This window comes from Squalius cephalus (genome assembly GCF_949319135.1).
Source record: "Squalius cephalus genome assembly, chromosome: 9".
NCBI lineage: Eukaryota > Metazoa > Chordata > Actinopteri > Cypriniformes > Leuciscidae > Squalius > Squalius cephalus.
The window spans coordinates 22,298,645-22,310,886 of record NC_137130.1 but is presented as its reverse complement, the minus strand read 5'-3'; the positions used below and the strand labels follow the sequence as shown (position 1 = coordinate 22,310,886).

Sequence of the window (12,242 nt, the reverse complement as noted above, 5' to 3'; positions counted from 1 at the left end):
TTAGGGCCTTTAATGCATCCGTTTTTATTGAATGCCTGAAATATCCCCAATGGAATATATCTAAGCCGCCTAGAGATACATTTTGCATTTTCAGCACGGTTAACATTCAACTCATTACCATTTCACCGGTTAATGCATGCCTCTTCATTAAGTGCAGTTTACCAAACGTATTTCAGCCTCGAAGCTAAAGTATGAACAAACACTATCTCCTCGTCCTTTAAATAGTTCCTCTCTCGCAGCGAGACGGCACAAAGGTGCTAACAAGTGTCCGTGTAAAATACTCTTCCTGATTGCTGTAGATTTGTTCTCTTCGCAGAAAAACATGCCAATTAGCACAGGCTGTCTTTCCGTGACCTCTCCTCTCCTCCTTTTACCGTCAGCTAGTTAGGACAGTTTGTACAAGTGTTCTGTTAAACGCTGTTGAGCATGTGCAACTCTGCCAGCTTCTCATTTCGGTCTTTGTCTTGCCAAAGCATGCATATGGGTCACATATTGTTGATTCTTGATCTCGATGATTTGGTCATTAGTCATGTGCTTTATGCATGATTAAGACAATTGTTTGAGTCTTCTGAATAGAGCCCTAGATTTCACCACATCTGCAAAAAAGAAAGAAAAGCATGAGAAGGTACATTCATCTATGAGTACATTTGCGACAGCTTGTTCCCAGATGGGTCGTGCTTTAAAGGGAAATGATGTTATAAATGTGCTGTGTGTGCTGGAATAGGCTGTAGAGGACACACTGGTTTCTAGAGGTCAATATGCAGATGAGGCAGTGTGCGTGAAAAATATTCAAATGCATTCTTTTGCGGCTGTGTGTACAGATGGTTAAGTGCCTACTAACAACTTTTATGGACCCACTGTTTAAGGGGACTCACAATACCCCTCCGCTAAAAGCAGAGTTTGCCTTGGCTAATGCCCCCTCCAATCTTTTGGAAAGATGAACTCTCAATGTTGACATTTTGCAAACGGCCGCTCTGTGGACTTGGCAGACAGGCTCTGCAGCTGGCCGTATTTGAAGCGGCCCCCTCTGTGAAGGTGTGGGGATGGAAATTTCTTTATAAGCGTAGTAAGAAAGTCACCACCAAAGCCACAGTGGATTCATGTGAGTGTGTTTGAGTTTGAGGAAAATTGTATCACTCTGAGGATGCCCTTTCATAGCTCAGAAGACTTAATGGAGTTCTCAGAAGGGTTTGATGGGAAATGTTAGAGTTCATATTGAAATCTCTGAATTTTGATTGCAGATTTTGGTATCTTGGTATATCTGAGCACATTTATTGATTGGATCTATTCAGATTCTGAAACGTTGGATGAGACTACGTATTTTCTTTACAATTTTATGCATTTAACTGACACTTTTATCCAAAGTGGCACTGCATTCAAGATAGCATTTTATCAGTTCATGCATTCCTTGGGAATAGAACCCATGACCTTGATGATGCAGCACAAATCTCTATTTATCTGAATAGTGATGCACCAAAAGGAAAATTGTTGACCAAAATTGTCAATTTTAAATGAGCCTTTTGAAAGAAACTGTTGAGAAATATTTCCATGTGTTCAATGAGATTATTTTTGTTTGAAGTAGCCTGTCACTATTTGTGGCACTTGTGTGCACCAAAATATTAACTTGTGAATGAATGAATCACTAGTAATGTGGCAATAAATTATTTAATGCACAACTGAGAAGCCATTGATGTGGAATTTTGTCCACAATTTATTTATTTTTTTGTGCGGTTGTGCTTACAGTACGTATCTGGATGTATCCACAAGACTCAGAGAAGTGCACGTGTCCTAACATTACCTTTTTTGCACTCATATCATCCATCAATCAGCATTTACATTAAATCTAATTAAACTGGGATTGTTTCATGTGTTGATTTTTCATTTCATTTTATCCTTGTAAATTATGCTGTTATCAGATCTTAGCATAGCAAATTCTCAGGCAGCTCATTGTCCATCTCTAGTAGTGAGATTTTTGCTTAGAAATTTTTGATGGCTAAAATGTTGTGCATCCCTAAATCTGATCCCTGTCTAGGACATGAATTGACAAACTTTTTGATGCCATGGACCCCTGTCATGATCACATTTTGTGCATGATATTATTAAGACAAAAACATTATAAATTTGAACAATTATTATAATTTTATTCATTATATATTTTTGTTTCTTTATTTGTTTTATTTTCTTTATGTTTTTCTGAACTTTTCCCCAGACCCCCTAGCACCTGAGATGTTCCTTTCCTAATGGCCAGAGAGTAATACAGGGTGTGTAAGAAAAGCAGAGTGAATGTCTTTGTGTTGAAATTACTGGTCCTGAAATAATCGAAAACCTTATTAGTGGAGTTTATGGATCGGAGCAGCGTGCTCAAATCATTCAAAGTGCAATTGGTTTGTGTGCTATCAAAACTTTACTTGACATTTCACTATTGTGACTTCAAATGCATTCTTTTGCTGCTGATCAGACCACTTCTGGGCTTTGATGTTATGTTCTCTTTCAAGTAAATTGTTTGGAGCAGGACTAGGTAAGGAAACTTTGTTAACACGCCACGTTCCTTGTGAGCTTTAGCTTGTTATGTGTCTTTGATAATCTGTCTCTGGCTGTCTGGCCTCTACCTTTAACAAGCAATCCTCACTTTCCCCAGTGTGGCTTTCTGCCGTGAGTCAAAGAGCAGGGCAGCGCTCTGCATTCATTCATTATTTAGACTTTCAGGTATTACAGGCTCTGAGAGGCCTGTCACAATCACTAGATTGTTCCAGCTCCCTCTCGGACTAGTAAACAGCTGACCGTGTTCAGGACCAGAACTGTCTTTCCACCACTTATCTATTGATTGGCTGTCTGAGACACTCGCCCTATATGGAGACAACACCAGTGTAGGGCTGAAGTGCTTGCTGTCTGTCTCTCACAGCTGTTAGTGAGCACCTAGTCTCACGTAGCCAGACATTCAGACTGACTGCAGAAGGTCTGGACTCCATAACAGCTTTCATTGGCCAAGGACTGCCCAAGAGGCCCATGTAAAGCAACCAAACACAGTTTGTTTTGTTCAGCATGATGTTTAGGGGCGTGAAAATATAGATGTCCCTTCAATAACAGACCGGCGTGTAAAACTCATGGATGTATTTTAAAGAATGTTTGCCATGAACTTCATATACTTCACATTCTTCGCATCCAGCATTTAGTTGATACTGATAAGTGCTCGTTGTCACAGTTGTAAACACAACTGCTTTCTTCTTCCATGAGGGGGTTTGGCATCATGACAAATTTGTTTCCTGGTGGACCGTTAAAGAATGTGACACACACACACACATCTCCAGGAAATCCTGAAAAATTCAATAAATCAGATGACGACTTTGAAACTCTTGAAGTGTTTCCAATTTTGTGTGCCTTATGCATCAGAATTTAGCTAACGGTCCATGGGCGTGACGTCTGAGACTGAGACTAGTGAGCACCCAACGCTTTAGTTTTACCTCCTTGCTGGGAGGAGAGCTCATTTCAGTAATGGAACAGCTTACCTAACGTCAAACAAGGACATGTAGCGTTCTGTCTCATTATGCCGATAAATGCTGATGATTCTGAGCATCTTTGCCCTGTGATTGTCTGCAGTCAGCCGCGCCAATGGTAGACGGGATGATGCGTGACCTTCTCCAGATGTTTCCTCTTACACCGTTCCCCACAGTGAGTCACTCGACAGAGATGAGATTGATATTCTTATCTCACCTACTCTTGCTGTACAGATGATCAGCCGCTGTGACGGGAACGGGAGGAGGTTGTGTGTGGAGGGATGTCATCCATTCGCTGTGTCTTACTACTAATCTTAAAATTTAACTGTGAGGCCACATGCTCCTGATTCTGCATGACCACCTTAAACAATTGTATTATAAGAATGTCAGCATATACTTACTCTCATGTCATGGAGCACAAAAAGAATTATATATATATACATATAGCACACTTGCTCTGCAGCAGGTCTACCCTGCCAAGACCAAATACATTAACATTGTCATATTCAATAAACTATTCCGAGATAAACTATTAAACTATACCGAGAGTTGTCATGATTTAAATGGGCTTTCATATCTCAAAGAATTAGGCATAAATCTTTCATAAATGTCGGTTTATTTCAACCTATTATTCTGTTTCTATCAAAATACAAGTATTATAGTGGTTTAATATTCACTTGGTTGTCTCTTGAATTTGTTATAGATCATCAGACGTGACGTGGCCTTGGAAGCCTATTTGAACCCTTTAAATTCAAATGCTCTGTTAGGTCAGGCAGCTGTTAGGCAGCTGTCCTAGGTTTTAGACAGCCATTTCTTTCTTTTTTTCTTTTTTTTTTTTTCTTTTTTTTTTTTTTTGATGATGCATGAACTAGCATTTCTGTAACATTGGTACTTCATTACAATGCAGTGGCAGTATGAACCTCATTTAACTCGCTTGTACTCATTTGTGCGAAATAGTCCATGTTTCTGAATTGCTAGTGACATGTAATTTTCTGTCTGAATTTTTTTTTTTTTTTCTGGCTATCACTATCACTCTGGCTATTTATGTGTAGGATCCTCATTACTAAGTGTGGCAAATGGTGATATTTCTATCGGATGCAACAGATGCAGCCGTCCTCAGGGCTGGTGCAGTCTCCACTGCAGTTTGAAGTCTGTTTTACCCACAGTGGAGGGCTCGGTGCTAGATTCGCTGTGTAAAGAACATTCTTCTTGCCCACCTCCAGAGCTGGGTACCATATGGTAGTCATCATGTGCGCTGAGGCAGACTGTTCTACTGATGAGATGAGGCTGTGTTCACCAGCCTTGCATAATTTAACAACCTCTGTAAATCTGTGCTTAGAAACCAATCTCCCTATAAAGCATTTCTGCCTCTCCCATAGCTCCTAAATGAAACACGTCTTTAGCTCAAAAGTAGACTTTTAGAAACCATGTTGTCATGCTTTTGTATGCTGTGACTGCTCTGTTTTACAGTATTATATGCACTGCTGCATATGGTAATATGATGAAAGTCTTGTTAAACCCTCACAAAGACATTATTCTTCTCTGCACACTGATTTTTATCAAATTACAGCATGTGATAACTATAATTAGATTTGTTTACAATTGTACCTATTGTCTAGCCTGGGTTTCCCCATGCTGCCTTGCGCGCAGCGTGATTTTATTCACGCTGCTAGGCAGCCTGGACACCATGGACCAGATTTTACCCTCAAAAAGGGAACCAATCACAGAACGGGGATGGAGCAGCAAGACGATGACGACGTCTATGCGACACACCGAAGCAGTAAAGTTACCTTTCGATGCAGCCTTAGATAGTGTTCTAAGTAGTTTAGAACGCAAGTTTATTTCGTCTTCTTCCTCGTCGAATTTCTGTCGCTCTGCATACGTCATCTGGTATAATTGAAACGATTGGCTATGAGCTACGTACAGGCGCATTTGATAGACATTCGTAGCGCCCAATAAACGGCTCTGGGCATTCGTAAACCACGCCTCAAATACGAGAAAATGAACATGTGGTTCCCAGACCACGTCTCAATGAGAAGAGGTCTGACGTTAGCCAGGCTACCTATTGTCTGCTTTATGCTTTGTGTCTACATTGAACATATTGAGCTGGTGCTCATGCAAATAATCATCTGTGTGTTTCAACCTAGCAATAAATATAAATAATAGTAACATTGAAACTTATATTGAAATTAAGTTTCAGTATTTTTTTTTTTCAAAGAGACTGACCATATAAAATAACCCCGAGTTCTTCCTTTTCATTTTAAATATTATAGAACAGATATGAAATGGCACCTATTGAAATTTCTGTTGTATTACATAAATATGTTTATGCTGAAATGTCATTATATATATATAAAAAAAAAAAAAGATTTTCGGGTTTTTTTGTCATGAATACCATAAATTTGTGAAAACCAAACATTATGTTTTAATTATATTCATGTGTTGTTATTTTAACTTTCTGTTCTAAAAATGCTAAAAAAAAATATTTCACAAAAATATTAAGCAGCACAACTGTTTTAAACATTTATAATAATATTAAATGTTTCTTGAGCACCAAATCTGTATATTAGAATGATTTCTGCAGAATCACGTGACAATTAATTTTTTTAACTGTATGATATTTCACAAAATGTATTCTACATATCAGGGAATAAATAAGCATAATTTATCAAAATGAATGATATAATTATGTAAATAATGTTGTACTGAAATTTCTCTGTTGTTTGACTGTGTTGAGTTTGAGTTGAATTCAGTAAATTCCTCATCTTGACATTCCAAATCATATTCAGCATCTTTTTTGTTATGGCCAATTCAGTTCCAAAACATAATCATAAACTGAAAGGTTTTGAATTTTGCCTAACCCTGATAGAAATAGTCTTATAAAAAGGGTTGTGTCTAACACTTCTATGACAAAGCAGTTGTCTGTTGTAGTATTACAGTGACTCTTCAATCTGATGTCTGTTATAGTGAGTCTTCTGGAGTCTGATTGTATAAATATCTCAGATTGGGGGTTCATATGAAGGAAGGCTTTTGAGATTGACCGGTTAAAAGTGTGTGACATTTTCTTTTGTTAACTGGAAACAAGAGTAGAAATAAGCAGACAAAAGCTGCGCTCCCCCACACTGCCGCCTCCATAATTGGTGCAGAGTTCAGCCACTTACAGATGATGATATGTGTCACGGTTTTCGAGTGCATTTCGGGCAAAATATGTTGCTGCTTGCTGGTTATGGCCATAACTGCAGTGCTCTGCCCCCATGCTGAAACAATCACAGCTTCCTTTATCGAATACAACAAAATCAATATGTTTTTCATTTAGGCTTTGCGTGTATATCTGGCATTTCCAACTGTGGGAAAATGTACTGTATTTGTGCTGAGTGGAATGACTAGGTGAAAGAGATGTTATCCTTTGACACTCCCTGTCAGATTGTTGACTTGGAGGTTTGTTTAGCAGAGAGGTCTTTGGAGATTGATGTTTTGATATGGGCAAAAGCTGCTTCACTTCATTAATGAGCGGCCCACAGCGTTTCTCAACATCTCTCTCACACATTCTCTCAAATGCGTTTGTTATTTATCCTGTGAGCTTAGACTCATTTGTAATCAGCGAACATTTCAACAAGAGGAGGCGTAAAAGGGTGAAAAATTCCTTGCTCGGAGAGACAATGCGAGCATTAGATTAGCGTCATCGAATCTTTATTTATTTCCACTCAACCAAGGTAGGTGGAATTTGTTTCTGTGGTTTTCGCACAATGTCACCAAGGAGGTTTATAATACCTGTAGAAAGCTATCTGTTTGCATTCCCATCATCTGTGGCACTGGCTGACTCTGGAGCCACAAGAGAAGGAAGACACGTCAAGAATGCGCATTGTAATCCGAACAACTCGAGTAGCCTTCTGAAGCAATTCGATCACTTTGTATGATGTACGCAGCAAAACTAAAATGGATATTTACTCTTAAATCAAATCAAATAATAGATCAACATATGTGAGCCCAAAATCAAATATGGTGGCACAGCAATAACTCAAACCTCTCAAGTTCATGACGTTAAGTCATGTGGCCTGGGTGGAACTGTGGTTTCATGGAGTGAATTGAAAAAATTGAGAAAATATTGTTTGAGAATGTATTTATGAACTATGCATGACTACAGACACCAAAAACCAGTCAACAGCAGACCTGACTGTAGCTGGAAACATTGAAACGGCAGGCTTAGAAGATGAGCAGATTTTTGAAGACATTAAAAATTTGTAAAACTCATGTGATCGGTGTTCACATTCTTGTTCTTCTGCATCACACATTCGTTCTGATTATGCATATTGTTTGGTCCCTGGTGGTGTGGCGCTCAATTTGCTTTTGGAGTCTTTCCAGCTTTGTGAAAGTCCTCCTCAGTCCAGATGGCCTGCAGTGTTTAGCTGTGTTACAAAGGTTAGCCATCACTTTATCAACTAATTAGAATAACAAAACGAGAACTGCGTGATGATATAAATAATAAATGCTCACTTGTCATCTGATAGCCACGAAATCCCCTTGCTGGAAAAAAAAGGTCAGAAATCTAACTCTGAGTGTTAATCCAATGAAATCTGTATTAGAATGAATAGCTGCTTCTTAGTGTTTGAATCCGCAGTGAATTAAGGGCTAATATAAAAGTATGAAAGATATTAATCATGACTTAAAATGTGTGTGTGGAGTCTAAATAAATGAATTACTAGAAAATTGCACGTTTATGAAAATTTCCCATTTTTAAAGAATTCATTGGGCTGAGGCTAGAAAAGAATTAAGATGGTGGTTGTGAATAATCCACCATACTGAAATGATTCCTGTCAAGACAATTTTGCCTGAAGTGTATGTGATCGTTCCGTAGAGTTTAAAGGAATAGTTCATCATTTACTCACCCTCATTTACATGACTATGGATCATGTGGCAATGGCATTTTCTCATCCTATTTAAACATCTTAAAGAGTTTTTTCCTTCTTGCCATGTCTTGTCACTGGCTGCTTGCTATGAGGTTTTAAAGGCACTATTTTCTGTAAGTTTTTGAATATATATTTTTTAGGATTCTTTGTTTTTCATAGAAAATCTTTGTAATATTATAAATGCCTTAACTTTTTATCAGTTTCATGCATGCTTACTGAATAAAAGTATTGATTCATTTAAAAAAACAAAAATCTTTAGTTGGACTGTACAATTTAAATTTGACTGGGGGAAAAAAAGAGTAATTTTTAAGAATGTTTACACTGCTTTTTCCTATTTGATAAAAAAAAACAAAAAAAAAAATACAGTGATGATCAGACTGTCAAGCTCCAACAAACACCATGAAACTATAGTCGATATAAGTCAGGCTATATTTCAACTCTTCAGAGGCCGTAATAGCTTTGTGCAAGGAACAGAAGGAAATTAATTGTTCTTGACTGAAAACCTAGCCATCTGCCATCACTCTCAAATCTCTCACACTTCTACAAGAAACACAGAAGTCATACGACATCAGGGTGAGTGAATGTTAACACATTTAGCTTGTTCCATCCCATTGAATCTGATATTTTATTGGCAGCTGTGAGTTAAATTTATGTCTTAAAATATTGTTTTAAAGCTTGAGTATGAGTAGTACACTAGTTTGGTACATTGTGACATATTTTTTGGGCCCTTTAGCCCACAGGTACATCCTACGATCTCATCCTTTTATTTTGCTTAGTATCAGCGTTTTAATATCAGAACATCATCTTAAGTGTATTTGAAGCCATCACTGAGGTAACATTTATCTCCCTGGGTTTCAATGCACCCTGATTGTTTTGTCTGATTCCAGGGGCCAGGAGACAGTAATGGCCCAATCTGTTTGAAGTTTGAGTCAGGCTGTGACACTTAAAGAGATTTATAGAGCTGAGAGATGCCTGCTAGGCTTACAACTTCTGTCTCTGCTGCTGGTGTAAACGCTGCTCTCATGTTAGGGCTCTGTGAGTTGGTGTAAGTGTGTGTTGTGCATATATTACATGCACTGTGGATGCCATGCTCTTTAAGCACTGCTTTGACCTACTATGCTTGACAGTCTCTTTTACGAGTATTTTGTCATTAGCCAATACATACTGTATGTATGAATGATATCAGTTTGACTAAAATATCTTATATTAAAAAATTGTATATTATATTTTATATATTATGTATCATATTAAAATATTTGTCTTTCTAGTCTATATAATATAAAAAATCCATAAGTTTAAATATTTTTTCAATGTTTCATATTTTTTTAATGTTTATTATTGAATATTAAAATCTGTATTTATAATATTAAAACCTTTGAAAATTTTGAACAAAAGATTATTCTTGGTATTTCAGCATCCCGAAACTACGGAGCCCCTAAAGGGACGTGGTGGTGGAAATAAATTGGGATGGGAGAAAAAAATATTTTTCAAATCTTTTGCATTCCCCTGAGAAACTTTGCATTCCCTCGCAAAGATATTTGCGTTGCCAGGCAAAAACTGTTGTGAGCTCGGACAGACACTTCCTGTTTAATGTCCCGCTGGCAGTGTTTCGGACAGCTCAGTACGTTAACTATGGAGCGGTTCATAGCATCTGAACGTGGACTCAAATATAAAGATATGCGGTCAGTGAATGCTTAGGAGTTCAGTAAAGTTGGCAATATATTCACAGATTTCAACTTCCCAGATCAATATATTTGTGAGCTAAATGTTGTCAAAACACAATTGACACATATTTACCATCATAACGTAGACAACGAGCTACAACTTAGATTTCTTCAAAACAAGCTTTATAATATAAATTGGTCGCTAAGCAGGAGGGACTGTCTACAAAGTGCAAAGTGCAGATTATATAGAAATATATATAATAGATATAATAGAATTATATTATGAAAAATATTCAATAACTTCACTGTGACACACTGTACTGTCTGTACAGTGCACTGTAATTCTGTACTGAATTCAGTTCACACATTACTGCTCTCCTGCTGGTTATACTACAACATGTACAACAGTTTTTGCGAGGGAACGCAAATATCTTCGTGAGGGAACGCAAACGTTTTTCGAGGGAACGCAAAGGTTTTGCGAGGGAATGCAAGGTTTCTCGGGGGAACGCAAAGGTTTTGTGAGGGAATGCAAGGTTTCTCGGGGGAACGCAAAGGTTTTGTGAGGGAATGCAAAATATATATTTTTTTAATTCTCCCATCCCAAATTTTTCCCACCACAATGTCCCTTTAGGGGCTCCGTATGAAACAGCATTTGGAGATTTAAAAATTAATTAAAGCCTTTGTATTAGATACAAAATATCAAGCTGATTGTCATCTGCATACAAATAATCCTTTTCTCAAACCTTAAGTTCACTCAACCATTGATGTAGTTTATCAAACTGTGCAAGTGTCCCAATACATTTTGTCTTATTTAAAACAGTATATCTAGTTGTTGTTTTTTTTTCTTGTAAATTGAATTTTTAATTTCTGAAATGCCACTTTAGTTTGGATATTTTGCATGTAATGCTATACAATTTATACATTTTAATTGTGGCTTATGTGTCCAAACACGTTTTGGGGTCACTGTATTGGTCCATTTCTTGGATCTGCACCTCAAGGGGAAAAATAATAGAAGTTTTAGAAGATTTAAATCATTTTTAAAGTTTTGGTCAGCAAAATTTTCCCTTCAAACGTTTTATTTATTTCCTAGACTTTGCGGCATCTGCAAAAAAAAAAAAAAAAAAAAAAAAAATTTAACACTCCTAGACTTATACATTTCCACAGCTCATATTGTTTTTTTATCTTCTGAAATTTCTTGGAAAGATATTTTTGCAGTTTGTTCAGCAGAACAATCCACAACGCATTTAATAAAAGTCCAACCCACTGAAGAGATATGTCTATCCCTCACACCCTCGCTTTTATTCCCATTAAAAGATGGCGCTGCTGTGAATAAGGTCTGTTGATGCAATTTAGAGAGTTAATTATATTTTCAATCTGTCAGCTTACCATGGACATTACTGTCTTCATCTTCATCCCTCATATAAACATAATTACACACACTCCGAAAGACAAAGCCAGACAAGCTGCATTCAATTTCTTCTGTACGTTATAATCTGTTGAAGGTTAGTCAGTCCAGACAGCTATAAACTACTGCACAGGAGAAGTTAAATCTCAAAACTAATATATATATCATTTCTCTTCTCTCTCCTTTGCTTGTCATGCACTGCTAATACGGACATCTTCAAAGGCTCAGGTCAGTGCCTCATTCTGTGTTTCTCCCTGTGCATCTGTTGACCCCACTGCCCCCGCTAGCCCACGTGGCCCCAGCCGTCCTCCGAATAAGAGGAGCGCTAGTGTATTTTGATCATGGGCTGACTGAGATTTGAATTAGTATGAGGTAGATTTTCATGTCGTCTCTGGCCCTTCGACTGACATTTGAGAAGGATCAGGGGACTTCATTATCCAGCCCAGAGTACCTACATCCTCCAAGAGGTTACAGGAACTGACCTGTGAGCAGCGTAGCTGGTATATTTTTCTTAAAATATTACCTCCGCTTGAAAGCTAGGCAGTGAAAGTCGCCGTGAAGGAGCAACGAATCCTATATTTGTGCTATTTAAAGAACAGATTGGAGCATTTATTTGAATGTGTTTTAACTGAGCGCCTTCTTTGCATTGTAAAAGTCAGACGACAGGTTGGATGTTTATAGTAGCTTTATAGGAAAAGTTTAAGGCACGCTGTAAAACTGACTTTCCCTGTTAATTGCTTTTAAATAAAATCATTTGCTGCTGATGTTGAGT

The 12,242-nt window shown here is 37.7% G+C and overlaps 1 protein-coding gene across 6 annotated transcripts in view; it reads left to right on the top strand.

Moving 5' to 3' along the window:
• thsd7ba (thrombospondin, type I, domain containing 7Ba) overlaps positions 1-12,242 on the top strand; it is a 308,878-nt gene that overhangs the window by 265,546 nt on the left and 31,090 nt on the right. The gene's annotated exons all lie outside the window — the stretch shown is intronic.